We start from the raw sequence: 24,181 nt of genomic DNA on the forward strand, positions 1-24,181 counted from the left end.
CAATATTTTCGTTCAAAGCTTCAACTTTTATCCTCCCAGAGTTGAGTTCATGATATACGATGTCCCCCAGTGCATGACGCTGCAGGATTTTTGCAATGTATGTAAATTGCCTTATGTTGGGGATATCCATGACCCTCGTCCACGGGACTTGGATGATTTCATTGGTTCTATTGCTGTTGGAGAGGAGAGAGGAGTGTTTCGCGCTAGAATTGCTAGCATACATTTTCCTGTCCTTCGGTACTTCTCACTATTTGTGGGAAAATGTTTGATTGGCCGAGGGGAGGCTGGACCACTTAGTTCTCCAGACCTTGTGGTTTTGCGTGGAGGCCTTTATAACGATAAGACTTATAGCTTGGGCGCTATAGTAGCTCAACAGTTGAACCTGAACCGTTCTAAAGGTGTTGTCTACGGAGGTATCTATGCTACCCGTCTTGCCAGACACTTTGAGATACCCATTAGACTGGGATAGGAAGGAGAGATGCTTCTCCCTGAGAAATATCTGGATTATGACAGCATGGTTCGCCATGATTTTCTGGAAAGAGATGCTAGTAGATGGATGATTTATAACCTCCTATTTAGTCAGGGTACTCGAGAGACTATTACTTTGCCTGCTCTTTCTTTGTTCGATCTTCATGCAGGCAGGTACACTGTTATGCTCGCGGACATCTACGCATATTGGCGCTTGGCCCAACCACAGGCGCCCGTGCCCGAGCCGTCAGTCGAGTACCAGACGCTAGTTTATAAGTGGGAGCCATAGGAGCTCACACAGCAGTGGCATCCACAGTCTGCTCGAGAGTATCCTGGAGTTGGTTATTTCCCACCATGGGAGTAGACCAAGCTAGGACAAAAGCCTAAGCTTGGGGGAGTACGTGGTCTCACCGACTTTACATTCATGCTTATGCTTTCACTTTGTTAGCCGGTGTTTACACTTTGCCACTGTATTATCCATGCTAGTTTCTTTTCATTTTCTTGTTTTCTTGTTTTGTGTTCTTTTCAGAAACCCCAAAAAGATTTTTATTTCTTCTTTTGCTTGTTGGGATCTTTCCCGTGTAAATAGTTTTCTTTTTCTTTGTGTTAAGGTAGAAGATATTGGTTACAATGTTTATTGGTTCTTGCATGCTTACCTCTTTAGCTTTCAAAGAGCCATATTATTTTGTCTTCTCCTTTGTGTTTGCCTGCAGATTCAGCTTAGTCCAATGAACTTATTATCGCTTTCACCATTCGATTGTGCAAATGAAAGGCAACAATGATGATATATGATGAAGTAACAGAGACTGAAAAGCTGGTATGAACTCTATCTATTTTGTTTTTGTAAATATGACTGTGAGAGAACCATGTTTGCAATGACAACTTAGAGATCATAGTTTGTGATGTCATGCTTATTTAGCTGAGAGCTTATAATGGTTTGTCTTGAATGCCAACATAGATTTTGAGATGACTATGATGTAGTATGATAGGATGGTATTCTCCTTTGAATGTTTCAAGTGGCTTGACTTGGCGCATGTTCATGCATGTAGTTGAAACAAAATCAACATAGCCTCCATGATGTTCGTGTTCATGGTGATTTATATCCTGTTCATGCTTGCATTCAATGTTAGTCAAACTCATCGCATCTTGATGACTGTTGTCGCTCTCCAGTTGGTCGCTTCCTAGTCTTTTGCTAGCCTTCACTTGTACTAAGCGGAATACTGCTTGTGCATCCACTTCCATAAACCCAAATTTTTTTCCATGAGAGTCCACCATACCTACCTATTTGCGGTATCTACCTGCCGTTCCAAGTAAATTTGCATGTGCCATTCTCTAAACCTTTAAGAAATAATCTGTTTTGCATGCCCGAACCGCTCATGTGGTGACAGACGGCTATTGGTGTCTTCCATGCTAGGAGTGTTATCCTCGACATGTGTTTATTCACAGTCATTCACGACAAAGGGGCCGGTAATTAGATTGCCCAGTTCCATGCTTAAATCGAAAAGGTGACTGTAAAACAAGACTCCCCCCGGATTGATGTTAGTATGGACGGTACCCGAGGATTCGTCTAGCCGTGGAGTGTGATTGATTGGTGGTGGGGGGGTTAAAACTTTACTTTTTTGTTTGGGAACCGCCTATAGCATGAGTAGCATGGAAGATATTGAGAACTCTTCGTCACTGCGTTGACAACGAAAGCATGCCACCCAAAATTATTATCTCTGTTTTCAAAGCTTGAGCTCTGGCACCTCTGCAAATCAATGCTTCCCTCTGCGAAGGGCCTGTCTATTTATTTTCCTGCTTAGTCATCCTCCTCTTATATAAGCACCAATTAGAGAGCACCTCTGTCATTTTTATGCTTTGCTTTTTATTGATATTGAGTATGACTATGACTGGATCTTCCTTGCTATGAATTACAATGTTTAGTCAGCCCTCGATCTTTGAAAGTGCTCTGCATTTTTGTTTTGCGGTCTCAGAAAGAGCGAGCGAGATACCATCTATTCATATTGCTTCATGCTTGTTTTGATTGAAGTGTTGGTATTTGAAACTCATTATTATTTGCTTGTTAGCTGATTATGCCATTGATATTAGTTTACCGTGAGAGCTTTGTGTCATTTGCTTATGTGGTTAACTTGTGATCTTGCTGAAATTCTAGTTATGAGTTAGACATAGTTGCAACAACAAGATCAAACAGAGTTTGTCAAAGTTTTTATTTCTCTCTCAGTTTGTTAACTGAGTTGCTTGAGGACAAGCAAGGTTTTCAGCTTGGGGGAGTTGATACGTCTCTATCGTATCTACTTTTCCAAACTCTTTTGCCCTTGTTTTGCACTATAATTTGCATGATTTGAATTGAACTAACCTGGACTAACACTGTTTTCAGCAGAATTGCCTTGGTGTTATTTTTGTGCAGAAATCAAAGTTCTCCAAAAGTCCTAAAAATTTACGGGGAGCAGTTTTGGAAAATAAGAAAAATATCTACGCCAAATTCCACCTCAGGTGGTGGGCCAGTGGGCCACAAGCCCTGGCTTCGCCACCACCCCCGTGGTGGCGGTGTGCAAGCTTGTGGGGCCCACACGGTTATGCCGCCCCAATCTCAGGTCTATAAGATCCCTTTCGTCCCAGAAAAAACAAAAAAGAGAAGTTTTCATCGCGTTTACGATACGGAGGCACCGCCACCACCTGTTCTTCATCTGGAGGGCAGATCTGGAGTTCGTCTTGGGCTCCGGAGAGGGGAAATCGTCGCCATCGTCATCATCAACCTTCTTCCCTCTCCAATTCCATGAAGTTCTTTGTCGTTCGTGAGTAATATATTCGTAGGCTCGCTGGGCGGTGATGAGTAGGATGAGATCTATCATGTAATCGAGTTAGTTTTGATGGGGATTGATCCCTAGTATCCACTATGTTCTGAGATTGATGTTGCTACTACTTTCCCATGCTTAATACTTGTCACTAGGGCCCGAGTGCCCTGATTTCAGATATGAAATTATTATGTTGTCACCAATATATGTTTATTTTAGATCCGATCTTGCAAGTTGTAGTTACCTACTATGTGTTATGATCCGACAACCCCGGAGTGACAATAACCGGAACCATCCCGGTGATGACCATAGTTTGAGGAGTTCATGTGTTCACCAAGTGCTAATGCGTTGGTCCGGTTCTTTATTAAAAGGAGAACCTTAATATCCTGTAGTTTCCTCTTGGACCCCGCTGCCACGGGAGGGATGAATAATAGATGTCATGCAAGTTCTTTTCCCTAAGCACGTATGACGACACACGGAATGCATGCCTACATCACATTGACGAACGGGAGCTAGCCACATATCTCTCAGTGTTATAACTGTTGCATGATGAATTTAATCCAATCAAATCACCGACCCATTGCCTACTAGTTTGTCCTACTGCTGTTACTTGTCTTGCTCTGCTGCTGCTGCTACTACTGTTGCTAATGTTGTTACTTGTCTTGCTCTGCTGCTGCTGCTACTACTGTTGCTATTGTTGTTACTTCTCTCGCTCTGCTGCTATTGTTGCTACTACTGTCGCTTGCTACTGCTGTCATTACTGCTTTTCCTTGTTGTTGCTATCTCTCGTTACACTACTGCTACCTGCTACAATACTCTTTCGCTGGACGTTGACGGGAACTGACAATTTCCGTCGACGGGCAACTTGGCGCCATTGATACAATCGTTAGGAATAGTTTGCCGACAACAGATCATTTCTGACACTGTTGTTATCATACTACTTTGTTGTTACTACTTTGTTTGCAGATACTAATATTTCAGGTGTGGTTGAATCTGACAAATTCAGTTGCTAATACTCGAGAGTGTTCTCTCACCTCCTGCCTGGCGTACTAACAAATTTGGGTTGAATACTCTACCCTCGAAAACTGCTGCGAACCCACGCGCTGGTGGGTGATCAACAACATTCTTCTAGTTCCGTTGTCGGGGAGTGCTAGCAGCATTCTTCTGGTGCCGTTGCAGGGAAAGGTTTGTTTTCATCAGCATTCGTCTAGCCATCGCCAGAGATTGCAATAAAGGACGCCTAAGGGGAGGGCCTGCCGACGTCCCCCACGATGCGTGCAGGCTCGGCATTGGGGCCCTCCTCCTCGCTCGAGGCAGGTACCTGGACATACCGCTCCACCAGGGCATCCACACACGGGCGGACTTCGTCCCAGAGATGACGCCGGGACGCAGCACGCAATAGCTCGACGACGCGCTCGAGATCGAGCTCCGGGACGAGGCGACGCAAGTTGGAGAAGACGAGCGTCAAGGCAAAGCCCAGAAGCTCATGCGTGCAGGACGCTCTTTCCTCCTCCACCCCAGAGATCTCTGCCTCCAGCGCCTTCACCCCCTTCTCTAAGAAGGCGAGGTAACCCCCGTCGCTCCTCACATTGGAAGCCGTCCTGCCGGTGATGTCCGTGAACTGCTTGGCGCGCTGTGATCCCATTAGTCGGGCATACGACGCCTTGTCCTGGGCGGCCTCGACAGCGTCGGTCACATCCTTGACCTTCTGCTGCACCGATGCCAGCTCCGACTTGGCCACCGCCTCGCCCTGGCAGGCGGCGTTGGCGCTATCAAGCTGGGCCTGCAGCCCCTCCACCTCCTCTTGAAGCTCGCCAAGCTTGGGCTTCCTCGAGGAGAGCACACTGGAGAAGAAGGGAAATCAACCGCCAAGCAGCAGATGAGGCGAAAAGTAAAGGAGATACAATCAAGGGGCTTATTCGCCAGCCAGAGCCCAGCGGTGATGGACGCGCGGAGGCCCTGAGGGCCCTCCGCCGCTACCTCCGGGGGCGGACGAAGGCACCGGAGGCGCCGCGCGGTTCCCCCGTCCGATACCATCTCCGGGAAATGCCATGAAGACGAGGAACGAAGTGGAGAAGAGGTTTTTTGTGGCGAGCAGAGGAAACAGAGAGGAAGCTCAAGATTGTAGTGCCTCCCCATGGCGGGGGTGGGGCAGATTTATAGGCAAGTCGCGGCCACCAACTGTCGTGGGAGCGCGAGCGTCGCGCGCCCCACGAGGGTCGCGAGATGGGCCGACAGGAGCGCTGTCACCCACATCGCCTCACCTGTCCATCGAGGGGTCAAGTCCATGAGGGCTGTTGAGTGTGGTCAGGTCGCGCCTGTGCCATTCAATGGGAGCAATGATGGCCTGCACGGTTTTTGGAGATCGTGCCATCAAGGCCTGGCGCATCCTGCATGCCACGAGGAGCGACAGTGTCGCCACATGGATCCAGGACACGTGTGACGCCTGGACCGCAGGCAAATAGGGTCCGCGATGCTTTAAGCCGTCCTCCAGGCTTCAGCAAGAGGCCAACCATGGGAAGCCTTGGGCCCGGGGGCTATTGTCGGCGTTCTGGGAATGGGCGTACCCAGACCTACCTACCTGTGGCCCAGGGCTAGCCCACTTCATTGACCTAACACCAACGGGATCGACATCACTCAGGACAAGTCCCTCGCGAGGGGCCAAGCCTCGCGAGGAGGAGCAGCATCAAGACCCACACGGGGCCTCCTAAGAACCCCTCCGAAGCGGCGGATATTCCGACGCGAGGCCCGGCCTCACGAGTCAAGGATGACGCAAGGGAAGGACAGGCGAGCAGCAGGCGGTAGGACAGAGCAGTTTCCCTTTTAGTGCAAAGGGAGCTAGGACTACTTTTGGACAGGGGAAGCATGTTACCATGTCCCCCTTCGAAATTGGCCATTGTGGGATCTCTTCCAGCCGAAACTATAAGGGAAGAGGACCAGGGCCGCCACTATAAATAGAGGTTAGGTTGCTTTGTCGGGGGGGATTGGATCGACTCTCATCCACAAACCCACACACCACTAAGGCCATCCAGCCTCTGGAGGCCGAAAAACACTGTACTAGTTCATCCACCAACCTCCACGAGAGGCAATTTACCAAAGCAGTAGTAGGGTTTTACGCTTCATAGCGGCCCGAACCTGGGTAAACGGTTGTGTTCTCTGTTTCCCTCACCATCGAGTGAGCTCTTCGCCATTCCCATCGAGTAGAGAGCTAGGCGAGGTTAAGCCATGAGAGATCTTCATACACGCCCCTGAGTTCGAATCCTTAGGGTTTTGTGGAGCCCGAAATCCGACGTATACAATTGTTGGTATCTGCATACCTAGTTTAATCTCGTTACCGACAAGTCTCTTTACTCGTTCCGTAATACAAGATCTCGTGACCAACTCCTTAGTAACATTGCTTGCATGCTCATTGTGATGTTGTATTACCGAGTGGGCCCAGAGATACCTATTTGTTATACGGAGTGACAAATCCCAGTCATGATTCAAGCCAACCCAACAAACACCTTCAGAGATACCTTTATATCCCCTTTATAGTCACCCAGTTACATTGTGGCATTTTTACGATCATCATACCCACTACAATGCATCATGTTCGAATTTGTCATTTTTTCGGGCTCGTTTACAATATTCAGCTTTTTATGTGCATTTTCTAGGCCTTTTGTGCTTATAATTCAAATTCGGACAATCTATGGATGAAATAAATTTAAAAAGGGGGTCTGACAATCATAATTGTGTCATTCAATAACATACCATCTATTTTAGAGGAAATTAATAGAAATTAAAATGATATGCGTGGGCAGAGGCAACTATGTATGTGTCGTTTATTGTTTTTGTAACTCTAGAAAAATGGAAAACATGCCTGAAAAACATGATACCTTGTGTGGTGCCTTCGCAGGGCCTCAATATGATGTGGTAAATACTTGGGGAGGTTTCTCTAATGTCATCATACACACTCTTCATATATCAAACCGTCACCTATGATATTTCATGGTTCGGGGAGTGAAATCACAATGTTTTGAAAGGGGAACCCATATTTCCTTGGTCCTTTTAACTGTTGGAAATATGCCCTAGAAGCAATAATAAATTAGTTATTATTATATTTCTTTGTTCATGATAATCGTTTATTATCCATGCTATAATTGTATTGATTGGAAACATGATACTTGTGTGGATACAGAGACAAAACAATGTCCCTAGTAAGCCTCTAGTTGACTAGCTCGTTGATCAAAGATAGTCAAGGTTTCCTGACCATAGGCAAGTGTTGTCACTTGATAATGGGATCACATCATTAGGAGAATCATGTGATGGACTAGACCCAAACTAAGGAACGTAGCATGTTGATCGTGTCATTTTGTTGCTACTGTTTTTCTGCGTGTCAAGTATTTATTCCTATGACCATGAGATCATATAACTCACTGGCACCAGAGGAATGCCTTGTGTGTACCAAACGTCACAATGTAACTGGGTGACTATAAAGGTGCTCTACAGGTATCTCCGAAGGTGTCCGTTGAGTTAGTATGGATCAAGATTGGGATTTGTCACTCCGTGTGACGGAGAGGTATCTCGGGGCCCACTCGGTAATACAACATCACACACAAGCCTTGCAAGCAATGTGACTTAGTGTATGTCATGGGATCTTGTATTACGGAACAAGTACAGAGACTTGCCGGTAAACGAGATTGAAATAAGTATGCGGATACCGGCGATCGAATCTCGGGCAAGTAACATACCGAAGGACAAAGAGAATGACATACGGGATTATATGAGTCCTTGGCACTGAGGTTCAACCGATAAGATCTTCGGAAAATATGTAGGATCCAATATGGGCATCCAAGTCCCGCTATTGGATATTGACCGAGGAGTCTCCCGGGTCATGTCTACATAGTTCTCGAACCCGCAAGGTTTGCACACTTAAGGTTCGGCGTTGTTTTATGCGTATTTGAGTTATATGGTTGGTCACCGAATGTTGTTCGGGGTCCCAGATGAGATCACGGATGTCACAAGGGTTTCCGGAATGGCCCGGATACGAATATTGATATATAGGATGACCTGATTTGATTACCGGAAAGTTTTCGGCATTACCGGGAATGTATCGGGGGTGACCAATGGGTTCCGGATGTTCACTGGGGGGCAGCCCACCCCGGGGAAGACCATAGGCCTTGGGGGTGCTGCACCAGCCCTTAGTGGGTTGGTGGGCAAGCCCAAGAAGGCCCATGCGCAGGAGATAAGAAAAATCAACGAGAAACAAAAAAAAGGGGAAGTGGGAAGGAAGGGAAGGACTCCACCTTCCAATCCTAGTTGGTCTAGGATTGGAGGAGGATTCCTCCTTCCCCCCTTCGGCTGACCCATTTGGGGCTCCTTGAGCCTCATGGCAAGGCCCCTCCCCTCCCTCCTATATATACTGAGGTATTAGGGCTGATTTGAGGCAACTTTGCCACGGCAGCCCGACCACATACCTCCACGGTTTTTCCTCTAGATCGTATTTCTGCGGAGCTCGGGCGGAGCCCTGCTGAGATAGATCACCACCAACCTCCGGAGCACCGTCACGCTGCCGGAGAACTCATCTACCTCTCCGTCTCTCTTGCTGGATCAAGAAGGCCGAGATCATCATCGAGTTGTACGTGTGCTGAACACGGAGGTGCCGTCCGTTCAGCACTAGATCGGAGCGGATCGTGGGACGGATCGCGGCACGGTTCGTGGGATGGTTCGCGGGGCGGATCGAGGGACGTGAGTGGGACGTTCCACTACATCAACCGCGTTTCTTAACGCTTCCTGCTGTGGGATTTACAAGGGTACGTAGATCGGAAATCCCCTCCCATAGATGGACATCACCATGATAGGTCTTCGTGCGCGTAGGAAATTTTTTGTTTCCATGCGACGTTCCCCAAAAGTGGTATCAGGGCTAGGTTCATGCGTAGATGTCATCTCGAGTAGAACACAAAAGTTTTTGTGGGTGGTGATGTTCGATTTTCTGCCCTCCTTAGTCTTTTCTTGATTCCACGGTATTGTTGGATTGAAGCGGCTAGGACCGGCATTACTCGTACGCTTACAAGAGACTGGTTTCATCTCTACGAGCAACCCCGTTGCTCAAAGATGACTCGCGAGTGCCGGTTTCTCCAACTTTAGTTGAATCGGATTTGACCGACAAGGTCCTTGGAGAGAGGTTAAATAGCAATTCATACATCTCCATTGTGGTGTTTGCGTAAGTAAGATGCGATCCTACAAGATACCCATGGCAACCACGTAAAAAAATGCAACAACAATTAGAGGACGTCTAACTTGTTTTTGCAGGGTATGCTTGTGATGTGATATGGCCAACGACGTGATGTGATATATTGGATGTATGAGATGATCATGTTGTAGTTGTTAATATCGACTTGCACGTCGATGATACGGCAACCGGCACGAGCCATAGGGTTGTCTTTAAACTAACGTTTGTGCTTGCAGATGCATTTACTATATTGCTAGGACGTAGCTTTAGTAGTAATAGCATGAGTAGCACGACAACCCCGATGGCGACACGTTGATGGAGATCATGGTGTGACCCCGGTGACAAGAAGATCGTGCCAGTGCTTTGGTGATGGAGATCAAGAAGCACATGATGATGGCCATATCATGTCACTTATGAATTGCATGTGATGTCAATCCTTTATGCACCTTATCTTGCTTAGAACGACGGTAGCATTATGAGGTGATCTCTCCCTAAAATTTCAAGACGAAATTGTGTACTCCCCGATTGTGCACCGTTGCGACAATTCGTCGTTTCGAGACACCACGTGATGATCAGGTGTGATAGACTCAATGTTCACATACAACGGGTGCAAAACAGTTGCACACGCGGAACAGTCGGGTTAAGCTTGACGAGCCTAGCATGTGTAGACATGGCCTCAGAATACATGAGATCAAAAGGTTGAGCATGAATCGTATAGTTGATATGATTAGCATAGAGATGCTTACCATTGAAACTATTCTCGACTCACGTGATGATCGGACTTGAGATAGTGGATTTGGATCATGTACCACTCAAATGCCTAGAGAGATGTACTTTTTGAGTGGGAGTTCTTAAGTAATATGATTAAATGAACTAATTGTCATGAACATAGTCTAATGGTATTTGTGAATTACGATGTAGCTTGCGCTATAACTCTACTGTTTTTTATATGTTCCTAGAGAAAATTTTGTTGAAAGTTGATAGTAGCAAACTTTGCGGACTGGGTCTGTAAAACTGAGGATTGTCCTCGTTGCTGCGCAGAAGGCTTATTTCCTCAAATGCACCACTCGGTGTGCTGCACCTCGAGCGTCGTCTGTGGATGTTGTGAACATCTGACATACACGTTTCTGATGACTACGCGATAGTTCAGTGCAATATACTTAATGGCTTAGAAGCAAGGCGTCGAAGACGTTTTAAAACGTCACGGAACATAAGAGATGTTCTAAAGAGATGAAATTTTGATTTCATGCTTGTGCCCTTGTTAAGAGCTATGAGACCTCCGACAAGATCCTTTGTCCATGAAGTAAAGGAGAAAAACTCAGTCGTTGAGCGTGTGCTCAGATTGTCTGAGTATGACAATCGCTTGATTCAAGTGGGAATTAATCTTCCAGATGAGATAGTGATGGTTCTCCAAAGTCACTGCCACCAAGCTGTGAGAGCTTTGTGATGAACTATAAGCTTGTCAAGGATAGATACAATGATCCTTGAGCGATTCGTGATGTTTGACACTGGGAAAGTAGAAGTCAAGAAGGAGCATCAATAATTGATGGTTTATAAAACCACTAAGTTTCAAGAAAGGCGAGGGCTGGAAGGGATACTTCGTGAAACGGCAAAACAGTTGTTGCACTAATGAAGAGACCCAAGATTAAACCCAAACCCGAGACTAAGTGCTTCTGTTATGAGGGGAACGGTCACTGAGGCGGAGCTACCCTAGATGCTTGGTAGATAAGAAGGGTGGAAAAATTGAAAAATGTATATTTGATATACATGATGTTGGTGTGTACTTTACTAGTACTCCTAGTAGCACGAGGGTATTGGATACTGGTTCGGTTGCTAAGTGATTAGTAACCCGAAATGAAAGCTACGACATAAATGGAGACTAGCTAAAGGCGAGGTGACGATACGTGTTGGAAGTGTTTCCAAGGTTGATATGATCAAAACATCGCACGCTCCCTTTACCATCGGTATTGGTGTTAAACCTAAATAATTGTTATTTGGTGCTTGTGTTAAGCATGAACATAATTGGATCGTGTTTATTGCAAGACGATTATTCATTTAAAGAGAATAATGGTTACTCTATTTTTCTTGAATAATCACCTTCAATGGTTTATTGAATCTCGATCGTAGTGTTACACATATTCATAATAATGGTGCCAAAAGATACAAAGTAATTATGATAGTAACACTTAGTTGTGGCACTGCCACTTGAGTCATGTTGGTATAAAATGCATGATGAAGCTCCATACTGATGGATCTTTGTACTGACTTATTTTTGAAAAGTTTGAGACATGCAAACCATACATGTTGCTTTAAATGCATGAAGAAACTCCATAGAGATGGATCGTTTGGACTCACTTGATTTTGAATCACTTGAGACATGCAAAACATGCCACATGAAACAAGTAGAGTAACTTGTTAGGAGTAATGCATTTTTGATGTGTGCAGTCCAATAAGTGCTAAGGCACGTAGTGGATATCATTATGTTCTTACTTCACTGACGATTTGAGTAGATACAGGAGTATTTACTTAATGAATCACTAGTCTGAAATATTGAAAACTTCAAAGCAATTTCAGAGTGAAGATCGTCGTGACAAGAGGATAAACTGTCTTCGATATGATCATAGATATGAATATCTGAGTTACGAGTTTTGGTACGCAGTTAAGACAATGTGGAAGTTGTTTCGCAGTTCATGCCACCTGGAACACCATAGTGTAATGATGTGTCTGAATGTCATAGCCACGCCCTATTTGATATGGTGCATACTATGATGTCTCTTATCGAATTACCACTATCGTTTATGGGTTATACATTAGAGACAACTGCATTCACTTTAAATAGGGCACCGCGTATTTCTGTTGAGATGACACAGTATAGACTAAGGTTTGGAGAAGCCTAAGTTGTCATTTCTTGAAAGTTTGGGGCTGTGATGCTTATGTGAAAAGGTTTCAGTATAATAAGATCGAACCCAAAGCGGATAAATGCATATCCATAGGATATCCAAAACAGTTGGATATATCTCCTATCTCAGATCCGGAAGCAAAGTGTTTGTTTCTAGAAACGGATCCTTTCTCGAGGAAAGGTTTCTCTCGAAAGAATTGAGTGGGAGAGCGGTGGAACTTGATGAGGTTATTGAACCTTCACTTCAACCAGTGTGTAGCAGGGTGCAGGAAGTTGTTCCTGTGGCGCCTACACCAATTGAAGTGGAAGCTGATGATGGTGATCATTGGAGCTTCGAATCAAGTTACTACAAACCTCGTAGGTCGACAAAGGTCGCGTGCTACTACAGAATGGCACGACAACCCTGTCTTGGAGGTCATGTTGTTAGGCAACAATGAACCTACGAGTTATGGAGAAGCAATGGTGGGCCTGGATTCCGACAAATGGCTAGAGGCCATGAAATCCGAGAGAGGATCCATGTATGAAAGCAAAGTGTAGACTTTGGAAGAACTACTTGATGGTCGTAGGACTATTGATTAAAGATGGATCTTTGAAAGGAAGATAGACGATGATGGTGATAAGTCACTATTAAGAAAAGCTTGACTTGTCACAAAGATGTTTCCGACAAGATCAAACAATTGACTATGATGAGACTTTCTCACTCGTAGCGAGCTGAAAGTCTGTTAGAATTATGTTAGTAGTTGCTGCATTATTTTTGAAATATTGCACATAGGATGTCAAAACATTGTTTCCTCGACGGTTTCCTTGAGGAAAGATTGTATGTGATACAACCATAAGGTTTTGTCGATCCTAAAGATACTAACAAGTATGCAAGCTCCAGCGATCCTTCAATGGACTGGTGCAAGCATCTCGGAGTTGGAATATACACTTTGATGAGATGATCAGAGATTTTGGGTTTGTACAAGGTTTATGAGAAACTTGTATTTCCAAAGAAGTGAGTGGCAGCACTACAGAATTTCTAATAAGTATATGTGGTTGACATATTGTTGATCAGAAGTAATTTAGAATTTTTGTGAAGCATAAAAGGTTGTTTGAAAGGAGTTTTTCAAAGGAATACCTGGATTGAGCTACTTGAACGTTGATCATCAAGATCTATGGAGATAGATCGAAACACTTAATAGAAGTTTCAAACAGATGCATGCCTTGACAAATTTTTAAGGAGTTCAAAATAGATCAGCGAAGAAGGAGTTCTTGACTGTGTTGTAAGGTGTGAATTTGAGTAAGACTCAAAACCCGACCACGGCAGAATAAAGAGAATAGAGGAAGGTCGTCTTCTATGCCTTGGCAGTAGACTCTGAAGTATGCCATGCTGAGTACTGCACCTGATGTCTGCCTTGCCTCAAGTCTGTTGAGATGTACAGAGAGTGATCCATGATTGAATCACTAGCAACGGTCAAAGTTATCCTTAGTACCTAATGGACTAAGGAATTTTTCTCGATTATGGAGGTTGTTAAAGAGTTTGTCGTAAATGGTTACGTCGATGCAAGCTTTGACACTAATCCGAATAACTATGAGTAGTGAAACGGATTCGTATAGTAGAGTAGATATTTGGAGTATTTCAGAATAGCACGTGGTAGCAGCATCTATAAGATGAAATAAAGATTTGTGAAGAACACACGGATCTGAAAGTTTCATAACCGTTGACTAAAATCTGTCTCACGTGCAAGACGTGATCAGACCCCAGAACTATATGGGTGATAGATTCATCAGAATCACATGGTGATGTGAACTAGATTATTGACTCTACTGCAAGTGGGAGACTCTTGGAAATATGCCCTAGAGGCAATAATAAATTAGTTATTATTATATTTCTTTGTTCATGATAATCGTTTATTATCCATGCTATAATTGTATTTATTGGAAACACAATACTTGTGTGGATACATAGACAAAACATTGTCCCTCGTAAGTCTCTAGTTCACTAGCTCATTGATCACAGATGGTCAAGGTTTCCTGACCATAGGCAAGTGTTGTCACTTGATAACGGGATCACATCATTAGGAGAATCATGTGATGGACTAGACCCAAACTAATGAACGTAGCATGTTGATCGTGTCATTTTGTTGCTAATGTTTTTCTGCGTGTCAAGTATTTGTTCCTATGACCATGAGATCATATAACTCACTGGCACCGGAGGAATTCCTTGTGTGTACCAAACGTCACAACGCAACTGGGTGACAATAAAGGTGCTCTAATGGTATCTCCGAAGGTGTCCGTTGAGTTAGTATCGATCAAGACTGGGATTTGTCACTCCGTGTGACGGAGAGGTATCTCGGGGCCCACTTGGTAATACAACATCACACACAAGCCTTGCAAGCAATGTGACTTAGTGTATGTCACGCGATCTTGTATTATGGAATGAGTAAAGAGACTTGCCGGTAAACGAGATTGAAATAAGTATGCGGATACTGACGATCGAATCTCGGGCAAGTAGCATACCGAAGGACAAAGGGAATGACATACGGGATTATATGAATCCTTGGCACTGAGGTTCAACCGATAAGATCTTCAGAGAATATGTAGGATCCAATATGGGCATCCTGGTCCCGCTATTGGATATTGACCGAGGAGTCTTTCGGGTCATGTTTACATAGTTCTCGAACCCGCAGGGTCTGCACACTTAAGGTTCGACGTTGTTTTATGCATATTTGAGTTATATGGTTGGTTACCGAATGTTGTTCGGAGTCCCGGATGAGATCACGGACGTCACGAGGGTTTCTGGAATGGTCCGGAGACGAAGATTTATATATAGGATGACCTCATTTCGTTACTGGAAAGTTTTCGGCATTACCGGGAATGTACCGGGAGTGACGAATGGGTTCCGGATGTTCACCGGGGGGGGCAGCCCACCCCGGGGAAGCCCATAGGCCTTAGGGGTGCCGCACCAGCCCTTAGTGGGCTGGTGGGTAAGCCGAAGAAGGCCACTGCACAGGAGATAAGAAAAATCAAGGAGAAAGAAAAAAGGGGAAGTGGGAAGGAAGGGAAGGACTGCACCTTCCAATCCTTGTTGGACTAGGATTGGAGGAGGATTCCTCCTTCCCCCATTTGGCCGAGCCCCTTGGGGCTCCTTGAGCCTCAAGGCAAGGCCCCTCCCCTCCCTCCTATATATACTGAGGTATTAGGGCTGATTTGAGACAACTTTGCCACGGCAGCCCGACCACATACCTCCACGGTTTTTCCTCTAGATCGTATTTCTGCGGAGCTCGGGCGGAGCCCTGCTGAGATAGATCACCACCAACCTCCGGAGCGCCGTCACGCTGCCGGAGAACTCATCTAACTCTCCGTCTCTCTTGCTGGATCAAGAAGGCCAAGATCATCGTCGAGCTGTACGTGTGCTGAACACGGAGGTATCGTTCGTTCGGCACTAGATCAGAGCGGATCGTGGGACGGATCGCGGGACGGTTCGTGGGACGGTTCGCGGGGCGGATCGAGGGATGTGAGGACGTTCCACTACATCAACCGCGTTTCTTAACGCTTCCTGCTGTGCGATCTACAAGGGCCCACGAGGGTCGCGAGATGGGCCGACAGGAGCGCTGCCACCCATATCGCCTCACCTGTCCATCGAGGGGTCAAGTCCGTGAGGGCCATTGGGTGTGGTCAGGCCGCGCCTGTGCCAATCAATGGGAGCAATGATGGCCTGTACGGTTTTTGGAGATCGTGCCATCAAGGCCTGGCGCACCCTACATGCCTCGAGGAGCGAGAGCATCGCCACATGGATGCAGGACACGTGTGACGCCTGGACAGCAGGCAAATAGGGCCTGCGACGCTTTAAGCCGTCCTCCAGGCTTCAGCAAGAAGCCAACAATGGCATGCCTTGGTCCCGGGGGCTACTGTCGGCGTTCTGGGAATGGGGGTACCAGACCTGCCTACCTGTGGCCCAGGGCTAGCCCACTTCATTGACCTAACACTAACGGGATCGACATCACTCAGGACAAGGCCCTCGCGAGGGGCCAAGCCTCGCGAGGAGGAGCAGCATCAAAACCCACACGGGGCCTCCTAAGAACCCCTCCGAAGCGGCGGATATTCCGACGCGAGGCCCGGCCTCACGAGTCAAGGATGACACAAGGGAAGGACAGACGAGCAGCACGCGGTAGGATGGAGCAGTTTCCCCTTTAGTGCAAAGGGAGCTAGGACGTACCAGAGTTCGAAAGACATCCTCCAAATGTTTCCCTTTTAGTGCAACAAGGCCGTCGCCTCCCGCCAGCAGGACATACGTCATCCCTGAACCAGCCCCTGTAGCGCTAGCAGCTACTTTGCAGGCGAAGACTACTTTTGGACATGGGAAGCATGTTACCGTGTCCCCCTTCGAAATTGGCCGTTGTGGGATCTCTTCCCGCCGAAACTATAAGGGAAGAGGACCAGGGCCGCCACTATAAATAGAGGTTAGGTTGCTTTGTAGGGGGGGATTGGATCGACTCTCATCCAGAAACCCACACACCACTAAGGCCATCCAGCCTCTGGAGGCCGAAAAACACTGTACTAGTTCATCCACCAACCTCCACGAGAGGCAATCCACCAAAGCAGGAGTAGGGTTTTACGCTTCATAGCGGCCCGAACCTGGGTAAACGGTTGTGTTCTCTGTTTCCCTCACCATCGAGTGAGCTCTTCGCCGTTCCCATCGAGTAGAGAGCTAGGCGAGGTTAAGCCGTGATAGATCTCCGTACATGCCCCTGAGTTCGAATCCTTAGGGTTTTGTAGAGCCCAAAATCCGACATATTCAACTGTTGGTATCTGCATACCTAGTTTAATCTCATTACCGACAAGTCTCTTTACTCGTTCCGGAATACAAGATCTCGTGACCAACTCCTTATTAACATTGCTTGCATGCTCATTGTGATGTTGTATTACCGAGTGGGCCCAGAGATACCTCTTTGTTATACGGAGTGACAAATCCCAGTCACGATTCAAGCCAACCCAACAGACACCTTCGCAGATACCTTTATATCCCCTTTATAGTCACCCAGTTATATTGTGGCATTTTTACGGTCATCATACCCACTACAATGCATCATGTTCGAATTTGTCATTTTTTCGGGCTCGTTTACAATATTCAGGTTTTATGTGCATTTTCGAGGCCTTTTGTGCTTATAATTCAAATTCGGACAATCTATGCATGAAATAAATTTCAAAAGGGGTTCTAACAATCATAATTGTGTCATTCAATAACAAACCATCTATTTTATAGGAAATTAATAGAAATTAAAATGATATGCATGGGTAGAGGCAACCATATATGTGTCGTTTATTGTTTTTGTAACTCTTGAAAAATGGAAAACATGCCTGAAAAACATGATACCTTGTGTGGTGCCTTCGCAGGGCCTCAGTATGATGTGGTAAATACTTGGGGAGGTTTCTCTAATTTCATCATACACACTCTTCATATATCAAACCGTCACCTATGATGTTTCATGGTTCGCGGAGTGAAATCACAATGTTTTGAAAGGGGAACCCATATTTCCTTGGTCCTTTTAACTGTTGGAAATATGCCCTAGAGGCAATAATAAATTAGTTATTATTATATTTCTTTGTTCATGATAATCGTTTATTATCCATGCTATAATTGTATTGATTGGAAACACGATACTTGTGTCGATACATAGACAAAACAATGTCCCTAGTAAGCCTCTAGTTGACTAGCTCATTGATCAAAGATGGTCAAGGTTTCCTGACCATAGGCAAGTGTTGTCACTTGATAACGGGATCAAATCATTAGGAGAATCATGTGATGGACTAGACCCAAACTGATGAACATAGCATGTTGATCGTGTCATTTTGTTGCTACTGTTTTTCTGCGTGTCAAGTATTTATTCCTGTGACCATGAGATCATATAACTCACTGGCACCGGAGGAATGCCTTGTGTGTACCAAACGTCACAACGTAAATGGGTGACTATAAAGGTGCTCTACAGGTATCTCCGAAGGTGTCCGTTGAGTTAGTATGGATCAAGACTGGGATTTGTCACTCCGTGTGACGGAGAGGTATCTCGGGGCCCACACGGTAATACAACATCACACACAAGCCTTGCAAGCAATGTGACTTAGTGTATGTCACGGGATCTTGTATTATGGAACAAGTAAAGAGACTTGCCGGTAAACGAGATTGAAATAAGTATGCGGATACCGACGATCGAATCTCACGCAAGTAACATACCGAAGGACAAAGGGAATGACATACGGGATTATATGAATCCTTGGCACTGAGGTTCAACCGATAAGATCTTCGGAGAATATGTGGGATCCAATATGGGCATCCAGGTCCCGCTATTGGATATTGACCGAGGAGTCTCTCGGGTCATGTCTACATATTTCTCGAACTCGCAAGGTCTGCACACTTAAGGTTCGACGTTGTTTTATGCGTATTTGAGTTATATGGTTGGTTACCGGATGTTGTTCGGAGTCCCAGATGAGATCACAGACATCACGAGGGTTTCCGGAATGGTCCGGAGATGAAGATTGATATATAGGATGACCTCATTTGATTACTGTAAAGTTTTGGGCATTACCGGGAATGTACCGGGGGTGACGAATGGGTTCCGGATGTTCACCGGGGGGGGTGCCCATAGGCCTTGGGGGTGCCGCACCAGCCCTTTGTGGGCTGGTGGGCAAGCCCAAGAAGGCCCCTGTGCAGGAGATAATAAAAATCAATGAGAAAGAAAAAAGGGGAAGTGGGAAGGAAGGGAAGGACTCCACCTTCCAATCCTAGTTGGACTAGGATTGGAGGAGGATTCCTCCTTCCCCCCTTCGGCCGACCCCCTTGGGGCTCCTTGAGAATCAAGGCAAGGCCCCTCCCCTCCCTCCTATATATACTTAGGTATTAGGGCTGATTTGAGACAACTTTGCCACGGCAGCCCGACCACATACCTCGACGGTTTTTCCTCTAGATCGTATTTCTTCGGAGATCGGGCGGAGCCCTGCTGAGATAGATCACCACCAACCTCCGGAGCACCGTCACGCTGCCGGAGAACTCATCTACCTCTCCATCTCTCTTTCTGGATCAAGAAGGCCGAGATCATCGTCGAGCTGTACGTGTGCTGAACGCGGAGGTGCCGTCCGTTCGGCACTAGATCGGAGCAGATCGTGGGACAGATCACGGCACGGTTCGTGGGACGGTTCGCGGGGCGGATCGAGGGACGTGAGGATGTTCCACTACATCAACCGCATTTCCTAACGCTTCCTGCTATGGGATCTACAAGGGTACGTAGATCAGAAATCCCGTCCCGTAGATGGACATCACCATGATAGGTCTTCGTGCGCATAGGAAAATTTTTGTTTCCCATGCGACGTTCCCCAACAGTGGTATCAGAGCTAGGTTCATGCGTAGATGTCATCTCGTGTAAAACACAAAAGTTTTTGTGGGCGGTGATGTGCGATTTGCTGCCCTCCTTAGTCTTTTATTGATTCCGCGGTATTGTTGGATCGAAGCGGCTCGGACCGGCATTAGTTGTACGCTTACGAGACACTGGTTTCATCGCTATGAGCAACCCCGTTGCTCAAAGATGACTGGTGAGTGTCGGTTTCTCCAACGTTAGTTGAATCGGATTTGACCGACGAAGTCCTTGGAGAGAGGTTAAATAGAAATTCATACATCTCCGTTGTGGTGTTTGCGTAAGTAAGATGCGATCCTACAAGATACCCATGGCAACCACGTAAAACATGCAACAATAATTAGAGGACGTCTAACTTGTTTTTGCAGGGTATGCTTGTGATGTGATATGGCCAACGACGTGATGTGATATATGGGATGTATGATATGATCATGTTGTAATAGTTAATATCGACTTGCACGTCGATGGTACGGCAACCGGCAGGAGCCATAGGGTTGTCTTTAAACTAACATTTGTGCTTGCAGATGCGTTTACTATATTGCTAGGATGTAGCTTTAGTAGTAATAGCTTGAGTAGCACAACAACCCCGATGGCGACACGTTGATGGAGATCATGGTGTGACCCCGGTGACAAGAAGATCATGCCGGTGCTTTAGTGATGGAGATCAAGAAGCACATGATGATGGCCATATCATGTCACTTATGAATTGCATGTGATGTTAATCCTTTATGCACCTTATCTTGCTTAGAATGACGGTAGCATTATAAGGTGATCTCTCACTAAAATTTCATGACGAAATTGTGTTCTCCCCGACTATGCAACAATTATTAAGCAAATATGAATACGAAAGTACTTAGCATGACTTTAAATCAGATCTAACTACTCATCAAATGTATTAACAAGGGGAGTTGTGGGGTTTCATGCAACAAACGAGCTTTGACTCTTGGCTAACATGTACTAAACTACGTGTACTTTTGAACAAGTTCGAGAAAGCGTCCATGAGTCCACTATCAGCACAACAATACACTACCATGGATTCTTTCCAGTCTTCCTACGAGAATGCCAGCCACCGTACTCACACCCGTCCTGATACTTTTATGAGTAACCATTAAAGCTATATATAAACAATATATGTTTACATGTAGTCCATATCCGAGGACGCGGCTATTCCATCATATCATAACCCTACAGGGGTGTGCTTCTTCACACACGCTATCGCCACTTGTCACCATTTGCACATCATGCACCTCGTCAACCTTCAGCACAAGCCCAACAAGGGAGTCGGCCATGACCATTAAACACACAAGCACCTAGTCGAGGTTTATCTCCTATTTGAGACTGAACCCGCATGGAAGTCTGGCCGAAGTTTACGCTACGACCTCAAACGGTGTGCGCAGGGTTACCAAGCCGACCGTTCGGGTGCCACTCGGTACACCATGCCATGTTCCTACCATGTCATAGCCCACCCCTAAGTTCAGCGATATGCATGGCCCACGGGATAATCTACAAACACCAGAAACTACTTGCAACTCTTGGACACAGTACTAGGCGATTAATAAGTTGAGAGGGTCAATTAAGTATCCCAACGTGTGGTAGTAGCTACTCTTGGATCACATACATGGAATCAGTTCCTAAGAGAGGTTCCAATGATACAACCCACCATTGACTAATTCACAACCTCGCATCGATACCTTTACCAAATGAGAATCAGCATTTAACTCTTGTCACCAGAACACATTCTATTCACTCTGGTTGATCACCCAGATGAATCCAACCTGACACAACTCTTAGCATAGAAAGCATAGGGAAGTAAAGGCACAACATGGCTCAAGCATCTACCAAGTATGTTAGGTTGCTTGGTATAGCTATTTACTCTGACAATGATAGGTCATGCAAAGGAATGGGTTCAACTACCGAATCTAGTAATAGTTGAAATGTTGTGTTCTAATGCAATAAATGACAATAGGAGCATGGATATGGGTTTGTATCAGAATGTTCAAAAGGGGTGCTTGCCTTGCTGATCAAAAGTGGGAATCTTTTCTTTGTTCGGATACTCGTAAGTATCGTGCAAAGTAGAGCCTACCGCAATACAAATAAAGTAGCAATCAATACACAACAAGTCCAAAAATATGATGCATGATCATGGCAGAACAATATGAGTTGGATGATATAATGCAACTAGAATTAGATTTAATTGAAGTTGTTTTGAACCTAGGGTTCAAATTCAAGCTCCACATATGGTATTTCAAATACCTTCTAATTTATTTCACCTGATCACAAGGTATAACTCGTTCTACCATGCATGATAATAGCACCAATGGGCTCCTTGGATTTTTCTGATAATTTTTCATATATAATTTTTTTCAACCCGAGTTACAGATTAGTTTTTATGAATTTTCAAAGTTTTATACATTGTGTGGAACTTCCAAAATTATTTCTAATTAGAAATTTAGTTAATACATTAGCATTGCATCAGCTTGACATCACCAGGTCACTTGGCCATTGCCAGGTCAAACCTGACTTGTGGAGTCCATTGGTTAGTGACCCATGCACTAAACAAAGTTAAAGTAACTCCTAATGCTAAATTAGCAGGGCTGGGCCCACTAGTGAGTGACCCGTTAGGCTAATTAATTAAATTAGTTTAATTAGTGTGTTAGCTAAATTCATCCAGAGCTGGGCCCCAGCTATAAGTGGCTCATGGGTCAAACCCGTGGTCGGCTGACTCGTCAACGTTGAGCCACTGGCGACCACAAATACGGCGGAGGGGCTCATGTTTCTCCACCAGGTGACCAAAACGGCTTTGGAGAGCATCTATGGAATAACCACACATCGGAGCATCAAGTGGCACAAACCCTAGGGGCTAAGGTAACCGGAAATGTCATCGGCGATGACATTGGCCGACGCCGGAGCTCGGGCTCCAATCAAGTCAATGTGAGAGACCACTAGGGGAGAAGCCGAAGGCATCTACGTGTTCCTAGGACCCTTCTCAGCATGACTACGTGCTCAGGTGCAAGCTCCCGAGACCGTAGCCATGTCCGCGCCATAGCGGGTAGCAAGGAGTTCTCGGGCTACGAAAAAATGGCAGCTAGAGTGGGCTATCGAACGCGACGATAGGGGGAAAACAGATCGGGGCTCATAGGGCTGATGGAGGCGACGAAAGCTGACTCAGGGATGCTCTGGTTGGATCAAACAACGGTGGCGCTCTGCGGCGGCCGGAATTGGAGATGAGCTTGGGGTCGATGTTGTGGAGCTCCTGGCAGTAATTGCTTTGGCTCGAAGGAGTAGTGGCTCGAGGCGGAGATCCTGGGAAAGAAGACGGCACTCGGGGAGACGATGGTGTGTTGGGCCACCACTTAGCAGGTAAGAGGCCGAGGTAATCTCTTCCCCTTTTCTATTTTTCATTTAATTATGTTTTCTATTAAATGCTCCTCTGTTTTATTTTGTTGCACAAAATTCTAATCACAAAATTCCTGAAATATTTTATGGAATATTAACTAAATATTACTAAGTCCCATAAAAAGTTTCAGCAATTTTGGAACAACTAATATATTTATAGTCATTTATTTTGTGTTTATTAGCAACTTCTCTAGATTATTTAAAATACCAAAATTTTCATGAAAATATAATGCACCTCTCATATGTTGTTGCCAACATTTATGAGACATGGTGAACTTTCTTGAAAGCCATTTCGAATTCATTGAAAATCTCAAGTATTTGAATTGATTTATTCAAATGAGGTTCTAGGGTTTGTTAGTCCCCATTTCAAGTTTAAAAGAAATTTAAACATGATGCATCACTCTAGCTAGTCCACACAAGAGGGAAGCTAGGGATGTGACAACTCACCCCAACTGAAAAGAATCTCGTCCCGATATTTAGAAGTCGTGGAGAAGAGCACGGGGTACTCTAGTCGAAGACTGTCCTCCCTTTCCCATGTTGCTTCTTTTTCAGAATGATTTGACCACTAAACCTTGAGAAACTTTATGTTTCATTGTCCAGTGATACTCTTAGCTCGATCAATAATATGAACACGGTATTCTCGATATGAAAGGTTATCCTGGAAATCAAGAGTTTTGTGGTCCACTTCATGGATAGGATTCGAGAAGCAACATCTAAGTTGCAAGACGTGGAAGACATCATGAACCTTGGAAAGATGTGGAGGAAGTTCCAACTGGTAGGCAACCTCTCCTCATTTGGCAAGAATGTGATAGGGACCTATGTAATGAGGAGCCAGTTTTCCCTTGATACCGAATCAATTGGTATCGTTCAGAGGTGTAACCCGAAGGTAATCCTTCTTGTCAACTTCAAAGGTCACAACCTTATGATGGCGATCATATTGGCTCTTTTGAGGAGATTGGGCTGTTCTCAAATTTTCACGAATAATGCAAACTTGCTCTTCTGCCTCCTGAATCATATCTCGACCAAA

Source organism: Hordeum vulgare, chromosome 3H (genome assembly GCF_904849725.1).
Source record: "Hordeum vulgare subsp. vulgare chromosome 3H, MorexV3_pseudomolecules_assembly, whole genome shotgun sequence".
In the NCBI taxonomy this organism is placed as follows: Eukaryota; Viridiplantae; Streptophyta; class Magnoliopsida; order Poales; family Poaceae; genus Hordeum; species Hordeum vulgare.